Source organism: Podarcis pityusensis (genome assembly GCF_964106645.2).
Source record: "Podarcis pityusensis genome assembly, chromosome: 2".
NCBI lineage: Eukaryota > Metazoa > Chordata > Lepidosauria > Squamata > Lacertidae > Podarcis > Podarcis pityusensis.
This window is the reverse complement of record NC_138029.1, coordinates 52,813,230-52,838,909: the sequence shown is the minus strand read 5'-3', so window position 1 is coordinate 52,838,909 and position 25,680 is coordinate 52,813,230. Positions and strand designations below refer to the sequence as shown.

At 42.6% G+C, this 25,680-nt stretch overlaps 1 long non-coding RNA gene across 1 annotated transcript; it reads right to left on the bottom strand.

Moving 5' to 3' along the window:
* Positions 1 to 866: 866 nt before the first annotated feature.
* Positions 867 to 19,755, bottom strand: LOC308472428. The gene is made up of 2 exons (XR_013983505.1): positions 13,930 to 19,755; positions 867 to 1,634 (listed from the first exon to the last, which is right to left on the bottom strand). It is a non-coding gene; the product is annotated as an uncharacterized lncRNA (long non-coding RNA).
* Positions 19,756 to 25,680: the final 5,925 nt, after the last annotated feature.

Below are 25,680 nucleotides of genomic sequence, written 5' to 3'. Positions count from 1 at the left end.
AGCCAATCAGCTTGAGAGGACAGAGGCTAAAACAAACACTTTCTGCACCATCTTCCCAGATAGAAAGGCTCAGTGCTGTGGCTCAGATATTGAGAGTTGGCAAATTTGGCTGCATCTGAATCTACCCTAGAACTTCTCAGCAGAAAGCCATGAGGAGAGTCTGTCTGAGTAACCTGAACAGGAAGGAAGAATGTGAGAGGATATGAGGAAAGAAGGGGAAATAATGAAAGGAACTGTTTTGTCCTGCTACTGGATCTCAAAAGAGCTGTGCTAAACAATGGGCGTAAATGCTGAAAACCAAACACAGGATCTGACTCAAACCTAGGCTCATTGTTCCCAGGGGCCTTTTATGACGGAGTTGGTGATTGTCTATAAACTTTGATGTGCTGGCAATTAGTTCTGCGATGAGTGCCCAAGGTTTGGCAAATGTTCAGATTCTGAACTAATTCCAGTCTTAAACAAAGCTTGTGACAGTTCAAAACCTCAAGAAGAAAAGGGCTACATCAGTTGCCAGTTTGTTTCTGGATCCAATTTAAGAGCCTTACATTAATATTAAAAGCATGAAATGACCAAGGTCCCAAATATATGAGAGGCCACCTCCTTCTCTACAGTCCCTATTAGGTGTTAAGATCTGCAGAGATGTCTCTCTTGGTAGTTTCACTACCCTCAGAAGTAGCTGAGGTGGGGATGGCCCAGGAGAGGGCATTCTCCACAGTGGGCCCAAGCCAGGGAATTCTCTCCCTTTAGAGTTGGGTCTGGAAACATCCATCACATAGTTTTTATCATATGCTGAGGAGTAACCTCTTTACCCTGACCTTTGATGCATGGCATGAGATATATTATAGGACCTACCCTATTCTTTTGACTGTAATTTGATTCAACTATTTTTAATATGGTATTTTTAATGGTTGTTACTTGCCTGTGACCTCATGGTGAAAGGCAATGAGATGATGAACATGACAATGAGAATGACAATAATAATAAACAATACATAAGTCATCTAAATGTGACCCTCCATATTATAGGTCCAAAAAATGAGGCAACCGCTGTCATATTTTTGTCCCATTCATTGAAAGGAATGCAAGGTAGCAAGCATAGTTTTCTCCTTTTTCCCTCACAAGTCTATGAGGTAAACCAACCTCGGAGTTAGGACCCACCTACAGCACACATTTAAAGCACTCCTATTCCACTTTTAATAGCCATGGCTTCAACCAAAGAATCCTGGCAAATAGTTTGTTAAAGGAGCTGAGAGGTGTTAGGAGACTCTCATCAAGCTACAGTTCCCAGCATTCCTTGAGGGAAGCCATGACTCTTAAAGCTGATTCTGTCCCAAACTCAGGCTTGAAAGGATCCTGATGACCAGTCTCAGCCACGAATGACAACTCTCTCAATTATCTTACCCCCTCAACCCCCAAAGCTGCAGTTGTTTCAGATATTACAAATGTGTTAATATTGCCCCCCGCCCAAAAGGTGGGGGAAATCCTGTGTACATGACCAGCACACACTCCCAGTCAGTATTTGCCTGGAAGTACTAACGGTACTAAAGGGACGCGGGGGGCGCTGTGGGTAAAACCTCAGTGCCTAGGACTTGCCGATCGTCAGGTCGGTGGTTCGAATCCCCGCGGCGGGGTGCGCTCCCGTTGCTCGGTCCCAGCGCCTGCCAACCTAGCAGTTTGAAAGCACCTCCGGGTGCAAGTAGATAAATAGGGACCGCTTACCAGCGGGAAGGTAAACAGCGTTTCCGTGTGCTGCGCTGGCTCGCCAGATGCAGCTTGTCACGCTGGCCACGTGACCCGGAAGTGTCTGCGGACAGCGCTGGCTCCCGGCCTATAGAGTGAGATGAGCACACAACCCTAGAGTCTGGCAAGACTGGCCCGTACGGGCAGGGGTACCTTTACCTTTACTAACGGTACAATATTTATATTATTGCTTAATAGTCATCGATCCTGTGGCTCTCCCAGATGTGGTCAAATTTCAACTCTCATCAACCCCAGCCAGCATGACCAGTGGTCAGGGATGATGGGAATTGTAGCTGGGCCGCAGGTTTCCCATCCCTTCATTACTACTTTAACTTCTCTCGAAAGGTAAATGAGGATCATCAGTTGGAGGGACTTTCTCATTCCTTTTAGAAATGTTCCAGCCTCTGTTAGATATGTATATGCAGAAATGTTAAAAACTATCTTTGAACAGTGGTGCAGAATTGGGAAAATAAAGGTGATGAAACTCCTGCCGCATGTCTTGCTCATGCTGTCACCTGCGATTGCAGACATGGATACTCCAAGGTAGGATGTTTACTATAACTTTGTGTGCACTGGATTTATCTTCCACAGATGGTGATAAATGATGCTTCCTGGGCATAACACAATATCCCTCCTCTTGCAGTCTGTGTCAAAACACATGTCGTTCTGCATCAAAGACTGGGAAATTAGTTTAAAAGCATATTTTGATGAAAGAAGGGCAAGCATTTTGGACTCGTTGACATTAATGACTGGAGAATGAGGCCAGCAGACTTCCCCAAAAGAATTTAACTCCAGCTGGTACCCATTCCCTAGACTGTGTTGTTCTTGGATGGCTCAGTTAGCAGTGTAAGCAAGTTCAGGGCAGTTCAGGTGTTGCATGATTCTTATATGGAAAAGCACCTCACTGTTGATTAGATAGTGGGGACCATTCTTAAACACTGGGGATGAAAGTAAAGAATACATTTGCATACCCTTTAAGGCTTTTTAGGTTATTATTAAGGGGGGGGGATTAAAATTTTCTAAATAGACTTTCCTTCTAATAAGGAACTGTAGATTTCATTTACTAAGGGCATGTCCACATTTGAGCATTATTTAGCTGTAAATCCACTTCCCCCTCCTCCACTTGAATTAGACAGGAGAGTTTCCCACACACTTATATTTGAATGTGATTATGAGGAGCAGTTTTGATATTTCTTGTTTGTGCCAATAGGTGTTTCCTTTTGTATTTATCCCCCCCCCCCCATTTGTTGATTCTGTTATGCTGATTTCGTACCAGTGAGACATGAGCCAGTGTGGTGTAGTGGTTAAGAGCGGTGGATTTGTAATCTGGGGAACCGAGTTCGCTTCTCCGCTCCTCCACATGCAGCTGCTGGGTGACCTTGGGCTAGTCACACTTCTCTGAAGTCTCTCAGCCCCACTCACCTCACAGAGTGTTTGTTGTGGGGGAGGAAGGGAAAGGAGAATGTTAGCCGCTTTGAGACTCCTTCGGGTAGTGATAAAGCGGGATATCAAATCCAAACTCCTCCTCTTCTTCTTCTTCTACACAGACAGCTGTGTGCACAGTGTCTTTTTAAAAAAATTCCCTGCCTCAGAAGCAATAACCATTCTGCAAACTGCATCTAAGTGTGCCAGATAAATAGACTTTCTTCTTCTAATCAAATTGTAAAGCTGCCTTGCACACACCCCTGGAGGTATTCTCACTGCAAACTCCCTGAACTTGGGCTCCTTTGGGAGAAAGGGCAGCATATGCATCAAAATAAAATAATTAATAAATAAAATTGGAAGATATAATCCTGTTGAGGCTTCTGTGCCTCCAAATTTCAGCCACTTCTGTGACAAAGCTATAGCCATATTTATATTCCCCATTATAGTGGATAGGGGAGGGGGGAAACAAATTTTCATTTTTTATAGATATCTTTTGTTCTAAATAAGGAGTTGAATTGGAAAGTCACAGAGTGACTCTAATCGGCATTTCCAAAGCTACAGATACAGGTACAAGTTGAATCTTGATACCAATGCACACTCCTAGATAATAATATTTTGAGAACATAAATAGGTGTGTTGAGAAGTGATGGACTTGTGGCTCCCCTACTGTGGAGGAATTTAAGTAGAGGAGAAACTGAATGGTCCACCTGTCAGGGATACTGTAGTCTGTTGTATCCTGCACCGAGCAGAGGATTGAACTGGATCTCCAGGCTCCCTTCCAGTTCTATGATTCTTATATCTCTAGAAGAAACCTATATTGAGGTTTTGATAATATGTCCATCAATTAAAAATCAGGTTAATCAGATAAGTATTTCATTGAAGCTTTCCTTTTGTTATATTCTAAGTGCTATATGCATGGAGAGCAAAAACAGATTTTTCTCTAAACACAGCACTCTGAGACCATTGGGTTTGCTGAATGTTCTTAAATGTCATAGCCTTGCAATCCAGTTTTGCTAAGCAATCTGAAAGACAAGTTGGGTCTCTGTAGAGGGGTCCCCGTTTGCTCCTAAATTGTGTACATTCCACATAAACTTTTAACTCCATCTGTTAAGTATTTATAGACCATAACAAATATGATATGGGAGTGATGGAGACCATATTTCCCCCATATCTGATTTGTTGTTATTTTCCAACACAATTGCAACGGCCGCCTATCCAGTGTCGGTAGGCAAAGCTGGCTCCTGTGTCTTTAATTAAAAGCTCCTTAGTTGACAGTCCTACACTTTTAGTACTTCCTGTTGTGCACAGTGTGATTGCTGATAACTTGCCTGTTAATTGACTTTCAGATAGCATTTCTTAATTGCCTCTTAAGGTCAGTTCCTGGGCAGGAGTGCTTGAAAACTACATTTCCGCCCATTATATTTTGTTTTCACTTCTATATACTAAAATACTGCTATTTCACTGTAAAAAGGAAAAGGAGAAAATGATGAGAAGTTTTTCTTTCTAGAAAAGAAACTAACAAAAAAGGGCAATTACGAAAGGCTGTTCAAGAGGCAATTAACAGACTCAGTCAATAATCCTTCTGATCCACTCAGTAGGAAGCCATCAACAGTAGTTGCAGGACATCAGCTTGAAGTATCCTTCTTGCTTTACTAATGTCCAATGGCACTCAATGCTGTAATCATTCTCTTACCCAAAATTTAAGCACACATTCTAAAATGCGTATGAGGTTCTGAAATGGATTGCCAGCCAGTGTTTCAGGCTGAGACTACTCACTCTTAATGTACTTTGAGCCTGGTCACACAAGTTTTTCGTATGGAATACATTAGTGCATTCAATTTCCTCAAACCACACAGAGCTCATCTTGACCCTTTAGCAGTCTGTGAAGTCCGCAAGAATGACATGGCAGAAAGGCATGCAAAATCCCATTAATATGGCCCCAATCCCACACTCCATCAATATGTTACTGCTTCCAATTATTGATACAAAGCTGTGCTAAACTAAAACTGCAGGACCTTGTTTGTGCGTGTGCGAGTGTATGAGCACATATTCATGATTGCTACCATGTCACATTCAGAGCAAGGACAAGCTGCAATATCTTCAGCTAACACTATCAAAACAGTAAGCGTCACAAGTTTACTAGTATTCGTCACTTTGCCATACAATGGATAAACCTGAAAATAAATTATGTTATGCATCTTATAATACAGATATGCAGTGCTATATGTGACATTATTTTGCAGTGCAGTAATGGACAGAGAAGTCACTCTCGAAAACCAATCTGCTCACTATGCACATGATCATAGCCAAGTCTCCTTTCTACATTGTAATATCTGAAACTGCAGCTTTGGGGGTTGAGGGAGTAAGGTAATTGAGAGAGTTGCTAGCATGTTAGGAAGGATATTAATAAACAATATATCCTCTCCTGCCACCCTGAACATTCCCACACGAAGGCGGGGAAAACCTCAGGCTCCAATGTGGCCCTCCAGGACTTTCCATTCAGCTCTTGGGACTCTTTCCCAGGCCACACCCCTCACTGGTCCTTCTCCATGTCCTCCTTGAATGCTATTACCTAGCTGGTATGTGTCCTTACATGTTTGGATGGAGAGGGCCTTATGTGTTTACAGAAGACTGAAATATATCCTGCTGTAGAAGGGTAAGAGTCACATTCATTGCCTGCTCCATCCACTTTTGCCTCTGGTCCCACACACCCCTAGCATGCAGACCCTCACACCCCAAGTTTCCCCACAAGGGACTGCATCCTTTGGGCTGGAAAACATTCCCCATCCCTGCCACAGATGTACCCTTTAGAAACTAAATATCTTTGTCATCATGACTATTTGAAGAAGACAGTGTCGCAGTTTCACTTTACAGTGGTACCTCAGGTTACATACGCTTCAGGTTACAGACTCTGCTAACCCAGAAATAGTGCTTCAGGTTAAGAACTTTGCTTCAGGATGAGAACAGAAATCAGCAGGTTTAAGAGATGCAGCAGCGGGAGGCCCCATTAGCTAAAGTGGTGCTTCAGGTTAAGAACAGTTTCAGGTTAAGTATGGACCTCCGGAACAAATTAAGTACTTAACCTGAGATACCACTGTATTTAATAATTAAAGATATTCTGATCTCCAGCCTCAGTTTAATAACAGATCGTTTATATCTCTTGGCTACATTCACTTTCTTCCTAGGTGAACTCCTAACGATGCATGGACAAGAGTCTTCACATTTCTGTGTCATACCAGTTGGTATCCTATCCTCAAGTAATTTCAAAGCCTTTTACCAGATGTCAGATTTCCTTTCCAAAACCAAATATTACTAACGTGGCTGGAATTTACACGGTCACAATGATCATCATGATCAAGATACATTATAGTCTCTCATTACCTTGTAATAAGAGTGGCCAGGCATAGCCATAAAGTTTCATGAAGTTCTGAAGGTTCTGAAGACTTTGGATGTTTTATTAGGTGAAACGGTTATTCTCCATTAAAAATAGCATCGAGTTTCATTAGTAAGTCTAATTTTTCCACTGTTAAAAATGTTCCGTCTCATCAGGGAGTGGCAGATAAAGTCTGCAAAGTTTTATGGCCTACTTGTCCCAAAAAAAGAAGCCACCTCAGCCGGCTGAGGCTGCAGCTCTGACCGTTCTTTCTTGGGAGCAAGTGCCATTGAAGTCGTGACACCTCAGAATAAACATGCTGAGGATTTGGCTGCAAATAACTTTACTCTGTGACATCGAATATGACTATGCAGTAAAACCCGCAGGTTGGTGGGATATTGAACCATGGTGATGTTATAGCACTTAGCACTTCTGGACTTCCACAGATGTCGGAGGGAAAGCTATTTTTATTTTTTAAATGCTGGAAATTGAGTTTGCCACAAAGAACAATTTAACACGATTCCCAAACTTTGGAAACAGAATGTGGTCTTGGAACTGATTGGGAGGTGGGAATTGTTTTTCTGGGTGGAGGGACTGGCAATTTTACATTCTTGGTGCAGGATCAATCCTTTGTAGTAGGATCGTTTCTGTCTGAAATACAGGAATATGCTTTTTTCCTACCCAGATATAGCCATTTAATAGGCTTTAATTCCAGGATTTGACGGTGGAAAGGTAAATGTTCTTTTCTTTCCTATTTTTCAGGCCTTGCCCATCTGAAGCATTTTACTGCTATCAGTGGAGTGGATAAAAGGAGAGGTATAGAGTATTAGAAAAACCTTTCTTCTGTTTTAATAACCAAGCACAGAGCTAGTATAAAATTATGGGAGAGTCAGGAAAATACAGGATCCACTTAATTCCAGGGTGCCCATGTAAAATTATTAGCTCTATAAGAACTGAATACAGAAATCAATTCCGTACTCTGGATTCTGTTAGATCTTGAATTCAATTTTGTTAGCTACATTCTCTTCTACTTTTACCCCTAAGGTCCAGTCACTTCTACAATTACTCAGGCATGTACCCAGAGGAGTTCAGCAAGATCTGGTTTTTGCTACTAAAAGCTCAACATTTCAAAAACCTGAGATGCTCTGGAACTGTTGATATAGGTGAAATCCAATGCAGTGCAAGCGGACATAGGCTTGTGCAGCGGTCCTTTCCCTTCCTCTCCGCCCGCTTCCTGCAGCTCCCAAATCTTCTCCAGAGGATTGGGGGACACTTGGTAGCAGATTTTGGGGAGGAAGAGTACAAGGGCTACAGAGGAAGAAGAGAAGCTGGAGGTCCTGTTGCACAAGTGGATTTCCATTGTGGAAGGAGGTGAACAGCACTGGATGTTGCCACTTTAGGACAACTGCACAGAAATTATGATAGACTTTACCAGCATTGCCCATCCAAAGTTAAGCACTTGTGGCCTTGTTGAGAGTTAAGTGGGAGTTTTAAAATGATTAACTCTGTCTGAATTGTGCCCTGTGTGCTTGATTAAATGCAGTTTTGACAGACATGTTTAAAACATTTTTGGCACAATCTTTGGCCACACACATGCACTACAGCATGTCTGCCATTACCAGCAAACAGGAAATCAGTATTGTTCTTACTTATGTATCCGTCTCCCCAAGGCGCCAGTTCTTGATATTCCTTCTCCATTTGGGGAATTTTGGCTGAGAAGCAGAATAAAAATCCAGTAAACAAATAAATCAAATATAACAAAATATCAAACTTCCCAATTCAGATGAAAATTGAAGGGGAATTACAAGAAAATATTTCTCCAAGGGACAAGTGGGAGAAATAATTTACCAGCTCTTCCCTACCCACCCTCCTCAAATATTGTCTGAAAAAAAGGAACATCTCTTCTGATTTACCTAATGTGATATAGCTGAAATCCTGAGGTATTAATTAGAGTTTAAAGACTCTTCCCCCACCCATATGCTACAATTGCTTGGTCCAAAGTGATCCATAGAGTTCCAGTGGTAATTATTATATTGTTCTGAATGCTGACCAGCCAGGCTGGTGACATCTTTTGCTAGGAAAATTGCAGGTTACTCCCTCAGGGTGGTTGTTAGATATTTGTCTTTCGCAGGGATGGGGAACCAGTGTCACTCCTGAAGTTCGTGGATTCCAGCTCCCATCAGGCTCAGTCAGCATGGCCGATTGCCAGGGATAATGAGAGTTGTAGTCCAACAACAACTGGAGGGCCAGAGAATCCCCATACCTGGTTTAGGGAACTAATTGGTAGAGGATAGTTTCTCGATCATCTCTGAAAAGTAAGGGCCATTTTAGGGAAGGAAATTCACCCCCCCACCCCCCAGTTAGGGTGCTGTTAGCATTTGGTGTGGGGAGGGCTGCCATTTTGGAGAACAGAGTCATTCTGTTTGGAGAACAGCGAAAGAAGTGGCGCAAGAGAGATAAGTTGTGAGCTGAAGGCACCTCGGGGTGTAGGTATTGCTTTCTGGGGGGTCTCATGTGGATCTTGTAACTGGTAGGAGTACTTGTGCTGTTTGCTTCCACCTATGCTCCTATTTTTGCAAAAAAAGAAAAGAAAAAGAAAAACATTACAAAAATCCCCTAAATCTCCTAAATCTATTATCTCTCTTCCAAAAGGTAGGCAATCCCAAGCAGTGCTATCACTGGAACTTCTGATTGCTTGGGAAATGAGGAGACAGCCACCCGTAGCACTGTTATTTTTTGCAACTGGACACTTTAATACATTACTAATGTCATGATAATACTTTCCTAAGGGTGATATTGCTTTTCCATGTATTTACAGTGATATTTCAGAATGGACAGTGCTTGAGGGTGGGTGGATGTGCAAAGTAATGGGAACTTTATAGGTAACTAATAAAGTATTCTTCCCACCCCCACCCCCATGAGAAGTCTGGATGGCCCTATCCATTTGAGGATGAGTGCTAATCATCTCTTAGTGATTGCTTAGGAACAGGAAATATGAAGAGTGCTTTAAAAATAAACCTTGCCACATTCATATGCCGCTGGTTACAAGGCGGTAGAAGAACACACAACAAAGTTCTCTGGAAATTTTCAGGGTGGATATTATGTTGTTAAGTGGCAGCAAAACTGTAACACGGGTGACATCATGTTTGCCCTGCGCTGGTTTCCAAAACCATGAGGTAACTATAAAGTCTGGAGCATTTGTAGGCCAAGTTGGCTCGGTGTGCCCCTGATCCTCATTCACCAGCTGTCATGCCCTTGATCTTGTGGAGCTGATATGGTTAACAGCTTAGCTTGGCCCACTGTGGGGCTGATATGGTTAACAGCTTAGCTTGGCATACCAGGTCTGTCAATGCAGGAGGACATTAACACCATGTGGTGAGCACCGCTTGATCCACCTCTATATTGGGTTTCATCACGAGGATCTCAACTATGTGACCCAGAATATTTGGCCTAATGTCAGGACTCAGGAGAGGCCTGGGTCTATTGAGCTGCTTCACCAAGACTCCCTGCCCTCCCATCACCGCTGGAATCTGATCCAGTTAATGGAACGTGTGAGAATTTTCAGCTGTCCCAATCGCACAAGAAATACTAAGAGCAGGGCCTGTGCTGCGCTTATATGTATATAGGAGCACAGGGTATACCATCAGCTTAATTTCCTTCTCTTACATATGCAACAGGTCCTTGTGTATTTTTGCTAGGACTGTGAGCCAAATGTCAATAATCAGGTTCTTTAATGTGGTTCTAAATCTGACGGAAGTATGACAAATTTGTGCTGGGACTGTTGTTGGCTCCTGTCATATTCTCACACTAAGGAAGGGGAGGCATCCCCCCCCCCCGCTCCTGGACCATTCAGGTTCAATTATATGACCATGTCTGACTCCTCTGGGTCATGAGAACACCCCTCCAGTGCAGTCCCCACTGCCTCCACCCCATAGGAACCTGTGGTTTGGAAGAGCTCAATGGCCCTTTAATTGAGCACGGTGGGGCTAATAGGACGTAGATGGTCAGGCAGCCCTCAGAAGGCCCCTGTAACATGCTACTGAAACAGCTAATCTCCTAGAGTGAGGTCAAGCTGACACTGGCTCAAGGAGCTGTCCAGTGGTTTCAAACTATCCTCTCTGAGTCCCCAATCTGCAAAAAGACATGACAGCTTCCTGGCTGGTGAGGATATCTTCATCTACTTGGGGGTGTGGGGAGTAAAAAATATGTTCTGATTCTGGAAGCTGGGGGGCAGCTGATGCCTGGGATATCCCGAGTACCCAATGCCGCCAGCTCTGAACTTGGGCAACCTTCTTACTGAGCTCAATAGCATCTGCTGCTGCAGCCATCAAGAGTTTGTTTGACTTCACTTCTCCCAACATGATATGTCACTGATAGCTGCCAACAATTTTCTTTTACACTTTATCGAGGACATCCTCTCTGAGTAAGAAAATGTGTACGGCCACAGAATGAGCATTAGAAATGTGAATGAAGAGAAACCACTGGGTGAATGGTTCTGTGTCCCTTGGGCGCAAGTTTCTCTTTTGCAGATCTCTACTACCATCATCCCTTGTGTGTACTTTCAACACTTTTATTGTCCACTTCATGCACTGGAAGTGGTATGTCTTGCACTTGTGCCCAAATGAATTCATTCATTTATAAAAGTGTCACTTCATCCTGTGGTGTAGTTTTCATTTATTTTCCTATCTATCCAATCTTCCTGACAAAACTGCCAGACCAGTTAGGCAGCCAGCATATGAAAGGTGGATTGGCACAAATGTGTATTCAACCTTTGCAGAAGTGGAGCTAGACTAGAACTTTCCTAGAGAGATGACCAAGGGGGGAAAAGCAGTCTACTCGGCCACCCTAAAGTGGAAGGATTATGAGGTTTAGTGATAAAGTCAATAGCTGTTGAAGTGTTTGCATTCCCTTGTGCCTTATTGCGAGACAGAGATGGCAGCTCCCCTATAGTTTGCTTATGTTGGGTGATACTAGAATGTTATTTCCTTACACTAGGGACGAACATGTAGGATAGAAACTGTATTTGTGCTTTGTTGCCTCCTGCACAACCTATGTTCTTATTCTACATCTTTGGTTTACTTTTTGGACATGCAGTGTTGTGTGGTTATTTGTCGGCTAGAGCAACAAAGCAAGCTGGTGACCTTTGGGGTATGACTCCTCAGAGGCAAGAAGGGGGGGCATCTTTTCGCACATCTTGAAGGGCTTTTGGTTCAGGGCAAGCATTGATGCTGCTGTTTCCTGGAGAACCACAATGCCTATAGAAGCCGACTTACACTGGCTTTTGTGCACTTTGGAGGGACAGATCCTTGTGCACAGGTGAGAACTCACTTGAGTTGGTTTGGGCTATTATTTTTTTTAAAAAGAACATGACTTACTTGGAGGGTTTAGATGCCAAGGTTTCTGTTTCCAGAAGAGCTGATAATTAGGAAGCCATTTTAATGTGAAAGGCATTCAATCTAGGCTCATTTTGTACTAACATACCTGCTTCTGGGCTGTGCTACTTGAGACTGTAAGTGGAGACTCTCATGACTGAACAGAAGTCCCTGAACAAAGGAAACTAGCACATCGGGGAGGAAGCTAGACTAGAATCCTTCTCTCTGACATATATTTTTCCCTGTGCAGGGATTCCTTTTGTATGAAGGAGCACCCTTTATCATGTCAGTATGTACCAGCAGGTCTGGTGTACCATCTTGGTGAGACCCGGGTCATAGTGATAGTTATCACTGCCATCTATTTTGTGCTTTAGACTTCTCAAAGTCCTTCACATCCATTACACTGTAATCCTTATACCAAGCTCATAAGGTCAGTCAGTATTATTGTTCCCATACTGCAGACCTGCAACAAAGACTGCAGCACTGTGAATTCATGGCAGTGGCAAGTTTTCAACCAGGGACTTTGTGATTTATAGCACAGCCTCTTGTTTACTATGATGCTTGAAGTCTCATCATGATTATGATTTACCATTTAATCATATTTCGTCTGGCTGCCACAAATTAAATAGCGCAAATTTTAAAAGTCTCATGCATCAAGGTGATACTTTGAACATCCAGTAGCTTTTCTCAGAACTGATGCTCTTTGTATAAATAGAACATCAATATGAATAAACAGATGTCACTCTAAAGAGCCTCACAAGCTGGTGATATCATTTTATTTTTTTTAAGGATGGTGTCAGTGCTAATTAAAGGAACCAGGACAATCTCCAGGCTATGAAAAACATTCTCAGAAGAAGCCGTGGGAGAAAAGACCAGCTAATTTCAAGACACCCCTTAGAGACATATTCATTGAGAACCCAGCCCCTACAAATTCCTTTGCAGGAGGTGTGCAAGAAGAGTGGGATAAAGTTTCCCTACTCATCATCCAAGGCAGTTCCTCAGCTTATCTTATGTGATCTCATAAGCCCTATGAAAAAGAGGTTTTACAGGAAGGAAGGGACAAACAGTTGCCAAGCCTAAGAAGCATCTTCCAGGCCATGATTATATCTAGCCTCTTATGTCATCGGAGTTGCTATATCTCCCATACTTAGCCTGGAAAATTTCCAGAAGTGACATTGGATTGGAGCATTACATCAGCAGTGCCAAAAGGTGACTGTCCCACCATGTCCTGCTATAGACTGTACATTGGAAAGAGCAGAACGGAAACAGCCATCTTGCCATGAAGTATTAGGTATCTGGCTTCAGCTGATTTCATGTAGACATTCATGTGGGAAATAAACTGTAGGTTCAGCTTAGTCCACCACTCATTATCTGAGTTGCTGTACCTTGAGGAACACTACAATGAGTCCCATAGCATGTAAGACTTCTGCCTGGCCAGTACAAGAATATCTCCTATGTAGGCTTTGACTGTCTGAATCTTTCCTTAATCTAAACCTATTGCATGTTGCCTTATGGGTGATATTCAACTAAGTTTTACTCAGAGTAGTCATATTGAAATTAATAAACATGACTAAGTGAGGGCCATTAATTTCGGTGGATTTACTCTGAGAAAAAATTAGCTGACTACCACCCGATTTGTTCTATGTCTTCAGCTACCAGTAACCTTTGGTGGTAGACAAACTGCACACTCCCTGAGCTGTGTAGCTATGGCAAGCCTATGGTCATTGGAATAAAACCCTAAATTGGGTGGAATTCAACATAATGCAACAATACTTTCCCCCCTCTCCTGCTGCATGCATCTCTTAAACCTGTCCCAAGGGTTTCCCCCAACCTCCAGAGCAGATTTAGTTAATGGCGCTGGGAGAGGAGAGAAGTAAAAGATCTGTTGCACGAACAACCTTGTTTCATGAACCCAACAACTTGGTTGAATACCACCCACACTAATGACAGCCATCACTTATCTATATGTGTTCTATTATTTACACATCTGCAACATTTAAATTGCCAAACCCTACAGTACCAACTTTATAGTACAGTACCGCTTTATAGCGGGAAGGTAAACGGCGTTCCGTGTGCTGCGCTGGTGCAGGCTCGCCAGAGCAGCTATGTCACACTGGCCACGTGACCCGGAAGTGTCTGCGGACGGCGCTGGCTCCCGGCCTCTAGAATGAGATGAGCGCACAACCCTAGAGTCTGACAAGACTGGCCCGTACGGGCAGGGGTACCTTTACCTTTACCTACAGTACCAACAGCAGTTTGCAGTCCCTTTTGTTGTGTGGATATTTATTTTCTCATGGGTGCATACAAAGAAACACCCACACACCATTTCTGTTTATTTATTTATTAAATTTGTATACAGTGGTACCTCAGGTTACATACGCTTCAGGTTACATACACTTCAGGTTACAGACTCTGCTAACCCAGAAATAATACCTCGGGTTAAGAACTTTGCTTCAGGATGAGAACAGAAATCGTGTTCCGGCGGCGCGGCGGCAGCAGGAGGCCCCATTAGCTAAAGTGGTGCTTCAGGTTAAGTACAGTTTCAGGTTAAGAATGGACCTCCGGAACGAATTAAGTACTTAACCTGAGGTACCACTGTGCTCTGGTCCATGGGGTCACGAAGAGTCGGACATGACTAAACAACAACCACTGTACTGCCCTTCATCCAAAGATCACAGGGTGGTTCACAACATAAAAATACAAAATGAGAACACAAAATACATAAACAAAAACAAACCAATGATCCCCCTCCCACAAACACATTTAAAACACCATAGAACATCAATCAGCCAAATGCCTGGTTGAAGAGAAATGTTTTTGCCTGGCACCTAAAGATATGTAATGAAGGTGCCAGACGAGCCTCCCTGGGGAGAGCTTTCTAGAGGAGGTAGAAATGTGACACATTTTAGTCACTTATTGACCAGCTTGCCCACAATCTGCTTCTTGCTTAAGTTCCTCTAAGCCTGTTGAGATAGTTGCTGACTCATCAGAGGAGGATGATAAAGAATCTTCCAGAAATAGCTTTCATTAAATAACGACTGGCAACTTGTGTCCAGAGGGAGAGCAGTGGAGGATGAGCACCTAGTAAGATTTACAAGGCCTCTAGAGTTACCCACATTATCCTGGGATAGAGCTCTCTCACTTGAGGATGACCAGTGAATGGACTACATAGGTTTTATATCATTGCACTAGGTGATACGTTCCGTCAGAGTTTGTTTATTATTCTTATTGTATTTTAATATGATGATGGTGTTAAGCTTCTTTCCTATTGTTTGATCTCCTGATTGCCCACTGGAGGGCACCCACATCTGTCTTTATTGCAGAGATTTCAGCTGCACAGAGTCAAGAGGAAGCAAGCAGCAAACTGGAATGGTGATGCCTTCTGCTGAACTTACCTCTGCTAGTGGGAATGAACAAATGTTTAGGTTTCAAAGACAGCTCTTTGTGTCAGTTTAACTTTGGAAGGCGGCTTGCAGAGGAAATCAGAAGAGCAAAGTCTATACTAAATCTAATTAAGACATGTCTAGGTTCACAGCTGTGGAACTATGAAGATAAAACACATGGAAAATTATGTTTCACCAGCAGGTCTTCTAAGGAAGAAATACATGCTTAGCTTTTTACAACAGTGATAAGTAAACCATGGGGATCCCTAAGGATGTGTATTGAAATTATGCTACTTAGCAACTACTCACTTGGAGTCGGGGTGAGTAGTGAGATAGGCAAGTTTGTTGATGACACTGAATTATTCAGGCTGACAGATTCTCTAAAAATTTTATAAAAGGAGTCAAGGCAATATATACAGAACAATAAGCAAAATTGATAAGTAAATAATGTATTGACTGAGAATTATAAAATAACTAAAGGCACTAGACAAGGTTGTCCGCCGTTGCCTTTATTCTTTATATTAGTTTTATAAGTTTTTGCACAAAGAATAAGATATAATCAAGAAATTAAAGGAATATGGGTGGGACAGAGACAATATAAATTAAAAGCATTTGCAGACAACGTGGTGATATCTGTAGAAGAATCAACAGAATTTACAGCATGTTATGATTTAAGAGCAAATTATATGAAAATGTAATGTAGATGGTACCTAACACCTAGTAGATTGGCAAAAATGTATATATAAAAAATGAATAAGTGTTGGAAATGTAAAAATGAAAGAAGGTGCCTTTTTCCATATGTCTTGCAATAAGGTTAAAGCTTACTGGGAAATGATATATAATGAATTGGGGGGGGGGGGGTTAAGATAACATTCATTTAAAAAAACCCGGAAGCTTTTCTCTTGGGAAGTATGGGTTCAGAACTACCTAAACAGTATAGAAATTTATTTAAGTGTGCAACCACAGGTGCAACAATGTTATTTGCCCAAAAATGGAAGGAAGAAGAGGTCCCAATGAGAGAAGAATGGTTACAGAAACTAATGGAGTATGCAGAAATGGCGAAACTTACTGGAAGAATAAGAAATCAAGATAACAATTTTTAAAGAAAATAATGGAAATGCTTTATTGAGTATTTACAAATTAACTGTAAACAGATCAAGATGCTGGCAGGATTATTGTAAAAACCTGTCGTTTCAGAAATATATATGAGATATATATGAGAATAGATGAATAAAACAATAAGTTAAGACAATTTGGAGTATGCAGGAAAGGACAAAAATAAATGTAAAGAGCCACAGAAAGAGGGGGAAGGGAGTCAAAGTCGGAAATGTTAAAATTATGGTTGAATAATTGTTGCAATGTATATAAATGAAAATTATAAAAAAAGAGTTCCAAAAAGACGCTTCCAACATTTATTGACCGATGAGCTTGTAGTTCTTGAGAGAGCCTGTCACATAGTAAGGCACACCCCTCCCTCCCTCTCTCCTGAGAGGTCTGAGGCAGCAACTCACTGCTCAACATCTGCTGTTTTAACACTGCTTCTGATATACAGACGTTGGATCCATATCCCATGATTTTAGCTTGCTAGGAGGATCAGCCCTACCACTAGACAAATGGGGTGGGAGACAGCTGTTTCAGCTCCCCTCCAGCCATTTCTTCTTACCCCCCAGCCAAGCTGTTCCCTCCTCATGGAGGACAGAGCCATGCGGTCTACCCAACATCCTGTGGAGTGGGGGAGGCGGCTGTCATCTCGTCCTTTGCCTCAGGCAGCAGAACTTCTTGGGCTGGCCTTGTACCTTCCCACCTCGGGAAACGTTAACAGTAGATTTTAAAACCTTGGCTGAAACTGTCACTGAAGCCCACGGGAGTTTTTCCTCAATTAAAAGCGATTGCATTTGGCATCACAAAAGCAAAGCAGCCCCCTAATCTCTCAGACTCTGTGGTTTGTCTTACATAAAATACATGCTGTACTTTTTTGGTGCCAAGGGAAAATATTTAAGTCCTTATTATGTGATAAAGAAGATGAAAACTTATTGGAAAAAGCCTTCGGAAGGAGTATTTTGGTTTGAGTGAAAGAATTCCTTCATTCTCTACTACAGTTTGTTTTGCGGATGCCAGGAGCACAGCTCAGGTGACCAGCACAATAAGGTGCTGGGCAGCTGAACTGAATATTTGGGTAGTTTTGGCAAAATCCTAAATTGGGAACAGCTGTGCACAAACGAGCAGGGTTCAGCTTGCTGACGCTGCCACATTGTGCTGCTGTTACAGTTTGTCCTCCCTGGTATCTGATCTCGGGTCAGGAGTATTACTTTTTACATGCATTTTTCAAGGACAAAGGGAGAAAGAATGCCATGCATGTTCCAGGCTGTGCATCTTTTGCAGCTGTCCTGACCATGTGCAAGACTGTGACTGGCCATAGGGGCATTGTTAGCGGTTAGCTGGGGGAGGGGGACCTGTTGTGGCCTGAATCTCCTACCCCTGCCCCAACACTTAAAAAAAAACTTTTTAAAAATGGACTTACATTATAGCATTCCTCCTGAAAGTCGGCCTATACATCTATACATATAGATGCAAATTTAGAATATATAAATTTAATGCAAGTTTTTGCCATGTGTCTGTTCCCCATAGTCTTTCAAGGATCCAGCAGCACCTCTAGCAACACCACTGGCCATTTATTTCAGGGTGGCTGGGGGTTCCTCCTTTCTACAACCTTGGCAACGGTAACCGTCAAAATACTCCTAGCTAAGCTCAGTCCTGCAACCTCAGTGTGTTTTGCTTCACACTGCTGTTTGTGCATGTGAAGTGGACCAAAAGAAACTCACTCCACAAAATGTGTTGCCTTCCAGGGCCCAATGAACTCCTGTGAACCTTGTGGTAAGCCCTATGGCCTGCTGTTTCCTTGGGCACTAGCTTTACCGTAACAGTAGCTCTCCTCATTAGAGTGCATCATGTGATAAGAGTTCAGGACCTATTATTAGTTGTGTCTCTTTACAGCCTAAAATATAAACTTTAAAACTCTTTAGTGTGACAGCCCATTTCTCTGTGCAATTAAGGTAAGGGGGAACAGGACAAGGAAGGGGCTGGGAGCTCGTCATTGCCTTAAGTATGCGAATGGCTCTTGTCGCTAAAGGTTTTGCTCAAGATATCTGTGAATTTTATATATTTGCAGCCATGGACTGCATGGTCCATTCTATGCTCATAAGTGGAGCCATTTTGACCTAATGTACCTTGGGCAGATGTCTGTCAAAGCCTTATTACTTTATCCTGCTTTCATCTCAAGGATGATTTCTACCTTGCCCATCAAACAATTTCAGGACAGCTTACAACACACAAATAGAAAACACAGTTAAGACCATTTAAAAACACTTATACACACACCATACAATAAGATCTATAGACAGCAAATCAATTTAGAAAAAACAGTGTAAAACCACCTGCAGAAGTAGAACACATCATCTTAAGATTAAAGCCTGGAAAAAATGAAATGCTGTGCTAAAATTACACCAGGGCAGGAACTTAATAGCATAAGAAGAGCCTACTGGATCAGACCAGTGGCCCACCTAGTGCAGCACCCTATTCCCACAGTAGTCAATTAGATGTGGGTCTGTGAGAAGTTGACAAGCAGGAACCGTGCAGGAGCAATCTTCCCACCTGCGATTCCCAGCAATTGGTGTTCAGAAGCATTGCTGCCTCCTACCATGGAAGGAGAGCAAAGCAATCACTGATAGCATCACTTGCCAATAATCCTCTTTTAAAACCATCCTAGTTCTTGGCCATCGCTACCTCTTGTGGGAGTGAGTTCCACAGTTTAACTACGTGGTGCCTGAACAAGAACCTTCCTTTATCTGTCTCAAATCTTTCAGTGTTCAGCTTCGTGGGATGTCCACAAGTTCTAGTGCTGAAAGGAGAATAAACTTTTTCTCTATCCACTATCCTCTATCTCAATGCCATGCATTTTTTTAATATAAACTTCTATCATACCATCTTTTCTCGAAACTAAAAAGTTCCAAATGCTGCAACCCTTCCCCACAGCAGAATTGCTCCATCTCCTTGATCATTTGGGTTGTTTGTTTGTCCAACTTTTTACAATGGTTAGTAAGTTTTATAGTGGTGTGTTATAGACGTGTTTTCATTTGCTGCCTTGGGTGGACATAGTCTGAGAAGGCAACATAAATATTTAAAAATGAATACCTTTGGGTCTGTTCTAGGGTGCACTCAGCTCACACCGAGCAACAGTGAGCCCCAGCAGGCCTGGTCAGAGTCCTGCATGAACAGAGTGTGTGCCTCAGAATATTTATTCATATACTTTGCATCAATGATCAACAGTTTGTAGCAGATGTGCAAGAGTGCCTTGGCATGGTGTGGAAGGTACTCTGAATCGAAACAGTTTGCAAATTCCTGCTTTGAGCCTAACTCAGCCTCATCACTTTACCACCATCACCACCACCCATTCCTCAGTACAGTGGTACGGAACGGATCCCGTTCGCATCCAGAAGCAATTGTAACTAGCGACGGCACGTCTGCACATGCGCACGTCGCTTTTCGCCGCTTCTGCGCATGCGCGTAACATCATTTTGAGCGTCTACGCATGCGCAAGTGATGAAACCTTGAACGCGCAACTTGAACGCGCTCAACATGAAGCATATTCAACCCGAGGTATGACTGTACAATGTAAAGGTAAAGGACCCCTGACAGTTAAGTCCAGAATGTAGAGGCCATGTAAAGTGCTCCTTGGGCAGATCCTATTGGAGCAGATCCTTGTTTAGGGCACCAGATCACTTTACTAGCTCACCTGTGGAGCTGTGTGAATTCTTCTAGAGGTTCAGCAGACAACACAGTCCAGAAGCTTGAAGGTGGGGGACAATGAAGAAATGGAGAAAAAACCTGAAATGCAAGTGGCAAACTTTTTTAAACACCTGGCCATTCTAATAGGTTGCAAGAATTTTTCAGTTTTTTCTTTTTCTCAATAATATTTTTTAAAAAAACACCTTTACCTATACAAAGAGAGCAGCGTGGCCCAGTTTTAAACATGAGTCAGCTATAATGTTAAATTGGGGAGGTGGGGAAAACCTGAATTCAAATCTGCAATGCAACCTTACACTTGCTAGACAGGACTTTGGGGGCAGGTGTCCAGAGACCTCCTCAGCAGAAGGGGCAGGAGGACCCCCCCCCGCAACACAACAGAACTTGCTTACAACACTCCACAGCAAGGGAACATACACATTCCCATTTAAACAACTCCCACCTCCTCGCCCACAACTGTTTCAAAGTGTCAATAGATAAAAATGGTCCAAGTTAACCCACCACTGTTCAGGGAACTATTCTGGCTGTTAATGACAACTAGGCATTTAACTCCCATTTAATGTTAGCCCATTTACAGTGGTACCTCAGGTTAAGAACTTAATTCTTTCTGGAGGTCTGTTCTGAACCTGAAACTGTTCTTAACCTGAGGTACCACTTTAGTTAATGGGGCCTCCTGCTGCTGTCGCCGCCACGCCGCTGCTGCGCGATTTCTGTTGTTAACAATGGGTAGTAAGTGGAAGGAGGGAGCAGGCAGTATCAGTGCTGTACACGTTATTGCAATGTTTTTAAAGGTAGAATAAGTCAAATGATGGGGGGGGGGGGATCAATGAAGCCCTTAATGAAAAGGACTACAGAAATAATAATTGTGGCTTTGGCTAGCTAAGCCTAAACCAAACCAGAACAATAGTAAGAATGGTGGTGAATTATGACAAATTTAGCCAAAGGAATAATAAAAGTTGGTATTCTGCTTTAGATTTGGTTTTCTTTTTTCAGTCTTTGTAAGACTTCTGCCCACGTGAAGGTTTCTTTGCTGCCACTTTACTAAACTAAAACTAAACTAGTGAACTAAGAAAACCCAACTTAACATTTGTTTAAAATCCTTTTCTTATTATAATCCATATCACAATACTCCAGTACAGTGGTACCTCAGGTTACATATGCTTCAGGTTACAGACTCCGCTAATCCAGAAATAGTAGCTTGGGTTAAGAACTTTGCTTCAGGATGAGAACAGAAATCGTGCTCCGGCGGCACGGCGGCAGCAGGAGGCCCCATTAGCTAAAGTGGTGCTTCAGGTTAAGAACAGTTTCAGGTTAAGTACAGACCTCCGGAACGAATTAAGTACTTAATCTGAGGTACCACTGTATTGGGAAATGCCTAATAAATAGGCATAACTATGACTGAAATCTTGTGCACACGTTTTTGAGAGCAAGCCTCACTGAATACTGTGGATGCCTTAAATATCCAAGTGGGAAAGTAAGAGACTGGAAAACACTACTGATGCATAGCCACATCCTTCCTTTCTCTTGTAAAAGGGATCTATTTCCACCTTTGCCTTTACTGGTCCTGGTACATTGTTCTAAGAGTACTTTGTTGCCCTGGATTGTGTCTTTGGCTACTGTGGCTGTGATACCTCCAAAAACTTGTTGATCTCCTAGGAATGAGTGTATTTGCTAATTTCAGTTTTTCTCAGTTTCTTTGTGTGTGTTTTTTTCAATCTTATATTTAGTTTGCCACTTTTCCACACCAGTTTGATTTTCTTTTTTAAAGTCCTCATTAATATACTCTTTTTTTGCCAGCAATGTTCTCTAACACAATGCATTTTAAACGTTAGTTTCACTAATATAGGGATTTTTGTGCATACTTTCCTCTAAAATCCACCTAAATCCCCTAAAATCCACTAGTTTTAGTTCAAAGAAGTGTGAATTTCAAAAGATAGCTGTGTTTTGACTGACATATGTCTTCAACAAGTGTGAAGTGGGTAGGGTTGCATTAAAATATGAACAGAACTAGATTTCTCCTCCATCCCTACCACTTCAGGTTCCCATTGACCATGAAGCCCACTATCTCCATTATTGCTTTGCCTTGCGGATTTTAGGCCTCAGAAATGAGACCTTTCCTAGCCTCTGGAGTCCTATGCTGTCCTTGTTGTCCACCCGTACAAAGACCTTTACCCATTTTGCTTAAGAGTTTACGAGACGTTCCAAAAAATGCACTTGCGTATACAATCCTGAAGACTGCAAAGCACGTGGAATCAGACTCACAGCAAGACTGTCTCCTTCAGGCCCAGTTGCAAGGCCTCTGTAGTCTTCCTTTGGCAGGAAGCCATGCAGACATGACGGAGACCTTGGATAAATGTGGAGGGAAGCGCAAGTTCTGTGTCCTTAGAGGCTGTAAATGCCAGGGTGTGTATGTATTTCTGCTTGTGTGTGGAGGGGTACCATTTGTTGATAGCAAAGGGCAAAGAAAGTAACAAACAAAAGGATTCTCTCCCATGGAGCTTCAGGAATTTATATTGGCTCATAACCCTTTGAGAACAAGCGCCCCGAGCAAGCTGGCACCACATGAGAAACAGCACTGATAGCACAGTGCCCTTTTGCATTTTAGAGCGGGATCACTATGTACTAAGGGAACCGTGCCACTGATTACCAATTAATCATGCTCTAAAAGCTTCACAAGTGAAGAATCCCACAGGCACTTCTTTCTTAAAGAGGCAAAGGCACTGAGGAGCACAGATGGGGCAGGGAGGGAGAAAGAAGCACAGAGGGAACCACCAAATCGAGGACGTGCAAAATTTGCTTGGCATTTGGAATCTCATTATTACGCTTATTGTTTTTGAAGAGTTTTTCTTTTTTTAAAAAAAACAACAACAACTCATAGGAATGCAAGAGGCAATGGCTGCGGCAAACAATAATGTGAGCAGGCATTATCCACAGCGGGGCCTTCTGTACATGTGTAGCCCCTCGTCATTTTGATTTATAGCTGCTCTTGCTGCTTTCTTGTAGCTGATGAGGTTCTACCATTCCACCACCCGTGTTTCAGTTCTGGATTGATTTCAGACTGATAAAACTGTGATGCCCCTTTTCTCACATGCTTAAGGATACTGTTTTTCCACAATGCGCCTTGCCCCTGCCAGTGCCCCTGTCAATCTTGCCAAGTGGCACCACTGGTTACTGCAGCCTAGCTCTTGGTGTTATTGGAGGCAGTGGCCTATGCTTCTGCATGCATGCAGTTCTGTATGGCTTTTCTGGATGATGTGGGGTGGGGAGAACACAACAACACTGCTTTGACCCAAATGTTTTTCGTTATGTGGTGTAAAAGGGAAGTAACCTTTCTCACTTGCAGATAGGCTCACATTTCTCTGAAGGGGTAAATGTGTACAGTGGTACCTCTACTTACATTCACCTCTGGTTATGTATCCTTTGGGATACGTGCGCGGCAAACCCAGAAGTATTTTTCTGGGTTTCGCCGCACGCGCAGAAGCGTTAAACTGTGCCACACACATACGCAGAAGTGGCACCTCCGGATACACACAGCTCAGGATCTGACTGGAGCTCCGGGACAGATCCCGTGTGCAACCGGAGGTACCACTGTACTCTTGAGTTGGTGAGAGGGGAGCACTCATCTTCCAAAGAACATAGGAAGCTTCTTAATACTGAGTCAGATCTATGGTTTATTGGAATCAGATTTATCTTCCCACTGACTGGTATGGGTAGGGGATGAATTTAATTATGTTCACATTTAAAGAAGAATCTGCCTAATTCACACTTCCTGAAAAGCAGCCTTTCTTCGAAATTTGCAGTTTTCTGAATTTTGCAATGTAGTTCCCAGCTATGTAATATGTACAAAGATGCATATACTGGGGTAAAGTGTTGATAAAAATACAAATATTAATCAAAATAATATACAGAAATTCAGCATTTTTATGGGGAATTGTTTTGCAAAAATGTACATGTTGGGCAAAATCGCATTAAAATGGATATATTTAGCAAAATTTGCATCAAAATGGTGATTAATTTTCATGCTTAAAAAAAAATTGCACACTGATGTGGAAACGTGGAGCATTGAACTTCAGACTGTAGAAAAGCCCCAGAAAGAAATGGAGAAAGAGAAATTGAAATTGACAGATTTGCCTAACTCTGCTGTGGGGCAGCGGCTCTCCAGGATTTCAGACAAGATCCTTGTCAAGCCCTACCTGGAGATTTTTGGGGTGGGACGTGGAACTTTCTGCATGCAGTGCATGGACTCTACAGAAGAGCTATTGCCAAGGATGTGGGAAAGGAGAAAAGGCTCATTTAAAAGATATTAATTCAGATCAGAGTAGGAAAGGGTGATAAACAAAAGTTAGGGGTGTGCCATGGAGGAAATAAAACATAAAATACAGCCTGATCCATTTGCTGCATGTTAACTTAGAGGAAGTTTGCCAGGCCTTGCTCCCAGGTAAGGGTTGAAGTTTCAGAAATGCATCTCTGTGATGTGGTGAGCTGTTGGCATGGGGAAGCTATTTTCACACGTGGGCAATTTCAAATGAGTGCCTCTCAATGTGAAGGAAGATGTGAGGCATGCCCTACATGGATCGGTTCTCGTGCTTTAGGAGAAAGATGGACAGTTGTACTAACTTTGCAGGTCATCCATGAGAGACTGTGACTGGCTCAAGGTCGAGGAGTGTTACATCTGAAGAAGTGGAAATTTTCATCTTGGTTTATAGAGGCTCCATAGCCCAAGGGCTTGAGAATACTCACTCTAAAAATAAGTGGGCTGACTGAGTCTGTTTGAGATTAGGACTCTCCAAAGCCAGAAGAATCAAGTTTTTATTCAAGCGGTATTTTATTTCTATTTGCCTCAGGAGCCAGGGATCAGATTATTTGCCCATTTGCTTGTACAGTTTGGTTCCATGACACAGTAGTCAAAATGTCATGAATTGCCCACTTTCCTCCTTCTTGGGCTGGCAGCCTTTGTGCCTCTACAAAAGTGGCATTAATGAAAGCCAGTAAGGAAAAGGAATGGCCTGTGTGATATGCTACAGAAGACTGGCAAAGAGCCAGAGTACAAAAGGGAAGAGCTTTTGCTCCTGACTTAGAGCATCCAATTTTCTCATAAATAGTGTGTGGTTCTTGGATGGGCGGAAGGCACCTCATGGTGGTTGAGCTGACTTGCCATTCCACCACCCAAAATATACAGAAAAAGCTCCTTTGGTGATGCTCAGTTTGCCAAGCAAATCTGCCACTTCTAATTGTCCGTCTTTAATTCCTTTTCCTGTTGCCCAGCTCAACAAACAAGTCTCCTGATAACTGCAAGTCCCATTATTCAGAAGTCTTTGGGTATCCACAGTCCTGACAAATGGCCAGGGCCTGTTGTTTTGAGGGTTAGGCTCATAAGCCGCAGAAAAAAGCAGCATAATGGTTGGCACAATGGGTCAGCGCAGTGGTTGCTTGTGTAACCCAGCCTTCAGACAGGGTCCGGCTGCCCAGAAAGTTCACAGTTAGGGCATGATAATGGCAAAAGTTAGATGCTTGGGCATGGAAGGATCCATGAGTTTAACTATTCTCCAAGCATTTTTCTAAAAAAGAAATTTACGTTGATGTCT